Genomic DNA, 8,807 nt, shown 5'->3' on the forward strand with positions numbered 1-8,807 from the left:
ATATTGGTAGTACTCTAGCACCCACAGAGTTGGCCCCTATGGTTTTAAATTAATACCAGGGTCAAAGTAGCCTATTGTCTTAAATATCATAATAAAATACAGATTGGCTATAGCCATGAAAAGGCACCATCAGCAAATACCCATTCTAGCCATCTCCAAATATCAGGTTGCATAGCCAGACTTCATATTCCCCTAAGTGAAATGATCTTCTTGCCAAACTCTTCCTTTTTCCTTTGCCCCTCCCCCAACCTGTGCACCACTGTTATGTCTTTGTTTAGTGCCCTCTCTGCTGTTAACTTGTCTGAACTCAATCTGTCTCTCTCCAAGATTGCATCCTGGTGTAAGGAAAATCAACTCATTTTAAATCCATCCAAGACTGTTGCATGTTGGATCACAGTAAATCTTACCCTCCTTTTCAGGGCTAGATTCTGTCGCAGCTGTTATCATAATGATTTTTAAAAAGTGTGTCATTCTCCCAAAAACACGCATGCAAATGAGGTTAGTGGAGAGTAGCGAAGGTTTGCTAAATGTACATGTGCCTATTGCTGGTGATAGCAATCAGCACATGCGCAGAACAAATGCACAAAAAAAAATAAATTGAAGGTCGGCAGGAGGGATGCCCATTTCTTCCTGCCGCCAAAGTCAAGCAATCCCCCTCCCCCCCCATGGTAGCGGGAGAGATGCCCACTCCCTCCTGCCATCAAGCAATACCCGACACCACCCCCCAGCAGTGGGAGAGATGCCCACTCCCTCCCACCATCAAGAAACACCCCCATGACATCCCACCAGCAGCAGGAGAGATTCCCACTCCCACCACCAGTTAAGCCAAAATAAGAATGAACCAAAAGGAGGATGAGGGGCATTTGCTGATGGAAGAATATACAGGGCTTCTATTTTACTTATTTACATTTGTAAATAAGAATGTATTCAGGAAGAAAGACTGAGAGACATGATGACAACTCACATGAAACTGATGAGGAAGAATGGGAAAAGTGAAAGAAGATGTTAAGTGTCATCAGGGTCATTAAAACAACCCTCTAATTTACACTACATCTGGTACTTGTCTGGTGCCAACAAATATTCTGAAATCTCTACAGCTTTACATTTTGCCAACTAAGATAGTCTAACTAAATAATGTGAGTGCAAATAGGAATGAATAGTATCCTGTTGTTTACAAAGGCAGTTCTACCCCCCCCCCCCTGCCACCACCACCAGCACCTCATACCACATATACCTCTGTTGTATTTATTAGGACTATGATTGAAATTCCTTTTGCAGCGCCTTGATTAATTCATTGCCAGTTTTCTGTTATCACAAATGAAAATGCATCTTCTCCTGGCAAGCAAAATGGAGTTGATTTCAAACTTTTCTCATTGTATAAGCAATTTTGCATCTAGAACAAAAAAATGAATATGCCAGGAGCTAAGCGCTGTTTTGATTTCTCAGAGCAATTGCATCAGCCTACAGCCAAAAACACATTGTTAAGCCTTATCACAGCCTACTGCTCAAACAAAAGGCATGGAACAAACATACACAAATGTTCTTGAAATGTATTCTAATACCATAAGATTTTATTATCTTTTAACCCTCAATTTCACTGAAAAAGGATGAAAAGTTTTTCAAATCCAAGACAAAAATTTAACCTTTGAGAGTTAAAACATTATTAGCATTTTCTAACCTCTAGCTTGTTAAATTGTCAGTAATGTCTTGTCCGGAATGTTCATTAATTTTACATTTGCTTAAATTCAATAAACCTTATGCTGCCAAATTATAATTGATTGCTGTGCCCTGCTACCACTGTCACTCTCATGAATCAATAGTACATCTGTTATGATTCAAAATGATGCTTTATGACTTAAAATGGTGGTTTCCAAACATTTCCCGAGACCCATAGTAAGTATACATGGTATGAATCTGCAGGCATTGCTGCCATTGTATGCAAACGTTTCTCATGCATACTCATTGCAGATGTCATGAAGACCTGAATAGACTTGAAGCCAAAGGACAGGGTTGACAGCCATTGATTTACTAAATTATAAAAAGCCTGATCTTTGAGCACTGTTATCTCTATAATGAGCAGGAGTCCTCCAACGGCAGTGCTACCAGAGGGGGTGGCGCTCAGTGGCATATCAAGGATGAGAGGCTTCTGGGGCGGGCCCCCCCCTCCCCTTCCCCTCCCCACTTCCCTCCCCCAGTACCTCTAGTTGAAGTTGTTGATCCCGGTGATCAAGAATGGGCTCTTCGCAGCTCCGTCAGTTCTCCCTCTGATGTCAGTTCCTATGTGCGGCACCCAGAAGTGACACCAGTGGGAGAGCTGACGGGGTTGTGAAGAGCATGTTGTTGACTACCGAGAACAACTTCAACTAGAGGTATGGGGGAAGGGAAGGGGAGTGTGCGCATGACAGGGAGGAATGGGAAGAGGCGTGGGGCGGAGGAGAGGAGAGTTGCTGGCACCCCAACCAACATGGCGTCCAGAATGTACCACCCTACCCCCCCTTACTACACCACTGGTGGTGCTTCAATACTATGTTTTCAATCATTAGGGACTGGCAGATTCCATGGACTCTTGCAGAGCTTGTCTGTCTCTCACTACTGAAAATGCAGAAGGCGACAGAGGGTAGTGATCAATGGAGATTGCTATGAGGAAATGGATATTACCAATGGTATGCCTCAAGGTCTCACCAAAGTCTTAAACAGGAGCATCAAAACCTCCTTTTTCCTACTGGCCATACCTCTCCCTATGCATCCTAGCATCCTTCTAGCTTTCACCGTCACCTTTTCAACCTGTTTGGCCACCTTAAGATCATCACATTCAATCACATGCAATTCCCGCTCTTCTGTGATGCACATAAGTTCTTCACCCCTTAAACTGTACTGTTCCCTTGGGTTTTTGCAGCCCAAATGCATGACCTTGCATTTCTTAGCATATTGATTATCTTCTGGCAGGTTTTAATAGTTTATAGTTTATTTATTTGTATCCCGCCTTTCCCAAAGTGGGTCATAGCAGATACATGCAAAATCATAGTCTTGACCACACACATACAACAAACAGTTGCAAACAATAAAGAAAAGTAAAAAAAGATTGTGGGGGAAAAAAAACTCCTTTCGCATACAACAGGAAAAAATAAATTGCAAAATGCCATAAAATGTGGTTATTCATTGACTTAAATAACACAAGGAGAGAGGATACTGAAAGACTAATAGAGATCCACATTGTCTATACTAATTGGTTTCTTCATTCGGGTTCCCTGAAGCAGAAATGAAACATGGTCTATGTCGGGACCCCAAAACTGCTTTAAGATAAGTTTTGTTTTTCATATGTTTTGAAAGCATGAAAATCTTTTTGAATTTTGATTTCCAGTGATTTTTTTTTCAGTAGAGACATATATGCAATGATTGGGTGGTGAGACTTATCTTTGGGGATTTTTCCTCATGTGGTCTCTGGGTCTCTGAGCACATACATATACATACAGCGTAGAGCATTCAGAGCATATATCATTATCCTCCCTTTTACAAAATCGTGGAAGAGGTTTTAAACGTAGACTGGTGCGCTGAATGCTCTGCACTGCTCTGATGGTCATAGAGTTCCTATGACCATCGGAGCAGTGCAGAGCATTTAGCATGCCAGCCGGCGCTAAAAACCTCTTGCGGGGATTGTAAAACAGGGGTATATTTGGCACAAAAGATATTGTCAGTATGTATGAACCATATACAGGATCATATTCAGAATTGTGGCATTTTGCCATTTAGGTTTTAATGGTTGGTAGTATTACTGTAAAAGACCACATGAATAATGTGTGTACTATTTAAACCATGAAGCCTCAAGGATGTGTGTTTGAAATGTATAATTATTGAACAGTTCATATAAGATCAGCATGTGCCATAAAATACATAAACTATTGAGCTAATAAATGTTTAAAAGCTCCTTTACAGTCATTTATGCAATAAAAGATTTTCTATTTCTACCATAAATCATGATGTAATCTCCACAGTAATTGCACTTTAATGAAATTCTAGTTCAACAATCTTGATATTTAGAGTATCCTAAATTGCTTATTAATTGTTTTATTTGGTAAGAGAATAAAACCTGTCAGCATTTTAGATATGAAGAGTTTGAAATAATGGGAAAAAGGAAAATCTTCAAAATAGTTCAATGAAGTACAGAAGATTCTCCAGCGCCGCTAGAGGCCATGGTGGCCATTTTGAAACCAGAGTCACTCCTGCCCTTAGGAACCCCAAGACCACTAGGACTATCAAAGGTAGACCTGGGGGGGGGGTCTACAGGGAGTGGAGGGGTAGAGGGTCTGATCGAGGACTTTGCTTGTCTCTGGGGGGTGGAGGAAGGGATCAGGAGGAGAGGAGGTGAAAGAGCACTGGAAATTCCCTGGAAGTGTTCTAGTCCTTAGTAAAAGGACCCCAATATATTTTAGTATAAAAAGTGAATATATTGGATATTTTATGTAAAATTTTATATTAAAGTTGGGAGTTACGAAGGGTTGATCTTAATTGGAACCAAGCATAAAAATGTGAATCTTTTAATTGGTTGCAGTTCTTCAGTTCATCGTTGCTGGATCAAGAAAGGCACTACGGTAATATCCTAAATATTGTGATCTTGCCATGTTGACCAATATATTATTCTCTTATCTATTATGAATGGTTGATTATTCCATATAGGTAAGGAAAAAGAGTTTGATATTGGGATTTTTAATAAGGAGTCTAGATAATTAAGCATATGTGAAGATTTGATAATAGGGTTACTGCATCCTGTTTTTAGGTAAAATTAACTTAGATAAAGGAACAAATTGGATATATGTACATTTTAAGTGAAGTCATCATGGGAAAGATAGAGAATCTAATGGAGAAATCCATTCCATGCTTTGTCTTAATATAAAAGATTTATGGTAAAGTAACAGATCAGGAAAATTGACTTTTCCCTGTGTTTTAGGAGCTTTCAGTTTTGCTAGTGAGATTCTAAGCATCTTACAAATCCAATGGTGTAGTGAGGGGGGGCAGTAGGTAGGCCAGCCTGGGCTCTGTCTGGGCGGAACGTGCGCCTTCAAGTTTCAAGTTTATTAGGTTTTCATATACTGCCTATCAAGGTTTATCTAAGTGGTTTGTACAATCAGGTACTCAAGTATTTTCCCTATCTGTCCCGGTGGGCTCACAATCTATTTAACATACCTGGGGCTATGGAGGACTGAATGACTTGCCCAGAGTCACAAGGAGCAGCACGGGGTTTGAACCCACAACCCCAGGGTGCTAAGGCTGTAGCTCCAACCACTGTGCCGCTCACTCCTCCACCTCCCCACTGTACCTCTAGCTCTTCGCTGGCAAGAGCAGCATCTCCAACTTGCTGCCCGCGCTGTGTCGGTGCTCCTTCTGACATCATTTCTGGAAGTGACATCAGAGGCTGTGCTGGCACTGGCAGCAAGTTGGAGATGCTTCTCATGCAAGGAACTTAAAGAGGTACAGGGGAAAGGAAGGGTGATGTGCAGCAGAGGAGGGGGCGGGGAAGGAGGGGGGGAGGGCACCTCTCACCTTTGCTATGCCACTGTACAAATCCATAAGAAGCTGGTAAGTAATTTCTCTACAAATTTATAAAAGGAAACAGGGAATAATATGGGTATCAAACTCAATAAATATGTCATCTTAGAGACAATCAGCATTTTTAGAGTCCAATGTTCCCCACCAGAATAAGTGGAGAGGCAACTATGTTGATAAAGATTTCTGTATAATTTTGTTTAGATTTATCTTTATAGCTATTAATATTTTTCTGTCAAAATAAATTCTCTGAGCAAGGGGCGAGGTCTCGGTGGTCCTGGCAACGGTCGGCAGCTCCAGCATGAAGGAACTGGATCGGGAAGCGCTGAACCAGGATCAGGGGTAGAAACTGAGGGAGCAGCAGATTAAGGGTCGTGTAGAGAATGAAAAATATCTCCTGTCTCATCCCGAGGTGGAGCTTCTGCTGACCGGCTTCATCAGAGAAGTCTTGCTGAAGAGACTGCAGAACATTTGCGAGTTTGCTGCAGACCATTTCACAGATCCTGAGCTCTCAGAGAAGATTCAAGAGAAGTTGATAGACAAAGAGCAGCAAAGCAGTGGGGTGGAGATTGCTGAGATAATTACGCCGATTGTGTCTGCATTCCTCTTCCCTGAAAAATGATCAAGTTACTCTAATTAATAAATAAATAAATAAATTCCTAGGTATTTAATTGAGTCTGATATCCATTTTAGTTTAAGATCAGGTAATTAGAAATGTTTACAGTAACTGTTTAGAAACATTAATTCTGTCTTATCCCAGTTTCTTTTATAGCCAGAAAAGCTGGAGAAAATTATGATTAGTTTTATAAGTCCCAGTGTATTTTCAATGGAAGTGAAAAGTTATAGGATAACTACAGATTCACATATGATGTAGCAAGAGTTTAACCAGTCACTCCTTCAAAAAAATAGGTCTTACATGGAATGAAGGATAGGAAAATTAGCATGAAAGTGCAAGTAGAGGCATATTTTAGACTGAATGTAGAAACTGGAGTTGACATGTCTAAATTAGTATGTATACAATTCCAACTGTATTTTAAAACAGGATCTGACTCATGAAGGACCTGTTCTAAAAAAACAAAAACAAAACTGCAGAAAAATGTACAAGTTGCAGGAATTTATTCAATAAAAGTCATAAAAGCATATATAACATACATAAACCAAATTTATCCCAAAACTGGTCCTTGATCTCGTGTGTACCAGACCCGACATGGCCCGTGTTTCGAAAAACACTTCTTCCCCAGGGATCCCATAGGTATGGTACATAGAGTTTCAAAAAACCAAATTGGATGAAAATAAACAAAATCTCAAATGGAACAGTCGTGAAAAACTCCTGCCAAAAGCGCTGCACTAAGAAACACTGTGTTTCATAGTACACTCAGGGCTCCTTTTACTAAGGTGCGCTAGGGCTTTAACGCGCAGAATAGCGCGTGCTGCATTACTGTGCGCACTAGACCTTAATGCCAGCATTGAGCTGGCGTTAGTTCTAGAAGCGTGGCGCGTGGAATAGCGCACGGTAATTTCCTGTGTGCGCTAAAAACGCTAGCGCACCTTAGTAAAAGGAGCCCTCAGTGTTTCTTAGAAATCAAGGGAAGGGACTGCCAAGGATAAATGTGTATGTGATGTAATAACACCAGTAATAAAGGAGAAGCCATTACGAAAAGTGTAAAAACCCATTTAGGAAGGGGGGAAGGAGGAATGTGCAAACAACTACATATGTAGATTGTAAAATGGCAACCAACATATAGGAACAGTATCTTGCAAACCTGCACTTGAATATCTGGCATAGGAATCACACAAGGAGGTAACCAATAATATGTGCATATTTAAATATGCAGATTGTAAAATGTAAACTACATGTGGGTATTGCTCTTTGCAAACCTAGAAGTCAAAATAACCAAGTGCAAATAGCACCAAAGGGTTCCACAAGAGAAATAAAACGGAAAAACAACAAAAATTGTGGAACAGGATCGTATGTACTAGTTATAGTTTAATAAGAGTCCAAAAAAATCTTTAAAATAATCCACAAAGGATATATGCAGTCACAAGTGACCCACTGAAAAAAAACCCCAAATAAAATATAAAATTACAAGTGACCCAACACGGGTCATGTTTCGGCAAAACTAAGGTGTCTTATACATAGAATAAAACAAGTCCCTGGCAAGATCCCAAAGAATAAAACAGATTTTTATGCTGCTTGTGCTAGGAATAAGCAGTTTTAATATTGTTTTCTGGACTTTTTTTTAAGGAAATTATCCAAACCTTTTTTAAACCCTACCTGGCTAACTGCTTTTACCACATTCTCTGGCAACAAATGCCAGAGTTTAATTACATGTTGAGGGAAGAAATATTTTCTCTGTTTTTTAATGTTATGCTGTGCTGGAGTTTTATCCATCATCAGCCCCTTTTATCAAGCTGTGCTAGAGGTTTTTAGCGTAGGCTAGCAAGGTCAATGCTCTGATGCTCATAGAATTCCTATGAGCATTGGAGCACTTACCTTGCTGGCTCATGTTAAAACATTCTATTGCAGCTTGATTAAAGGAGGGCGGTATATCCCTTAACTCAGTTTCAGAGTGGGTTACAAAAAACATGTGCCCCCTTTTATCAAGCTGCGTAAAGGTTTATTATCATTGACCGCTGTGGTAAAAGCTCTGACGCTCATAAAATTCCTATGAGCATCGGAGTTTTTACCACAGAGGCTTGCAATAAAAAAACCCTAATAGTTTGATAAAAGGGGGGCCATAATAACATAAGTACATAAATCAACATAGTCCATGTTTTTACTCAATAACCTTCACGAGGGCTTCTATGCAACTATATAATGTGTTTTTGACACTAACATGTTTGAATGCCACTTGTACAAGTATTGTTTTTTAGTTAACGATTAATATAAAACAGGAATACAAAATCCACCAATGTTCTTGGATCACATCGTAAAAAGGAAGGCCGGGGGGGGGGGGGGCACGTGATGCCGGGACAGTGAATGGACGTGCCTCTGGATAGCTCCGGGCCTCGCCAAAATTTCTTACTTCTAAAATCTGCTAAAACCCATCGCCGGTGTGCTACACTTTGAGGATACGCTAGCCCTCACTTTTCTGCGTCTCATCCCCTATTTTCCATTCGCACGGAGCGTATAGATGGCAGTGAAGGCAGCTCAATCCGCGAAGGACAGACCGCGGGTGCAGGAAGGCAAGATGGTGGAGGCGCACGAGGCACCTTTTTTTACCCTGGAAGCGGCTGTGGTCCAAGAACTTACCCATTCGCTCACA

This window comes from Geotrypetes seraphini, chromosome 4 (assembly GCF_902459505.1).
Source record: "Geotrypetes seraphini chromosome 4, aGeoSer1.1, whole genome shotgun sequence".
Classification (NCBI taxonomy): Eukaryota; Metazoa; Chordata; class Amphibia; order Gymnophiona; family Dermophiidae; genus Geotrypetes; species Geotrypetes seraphini.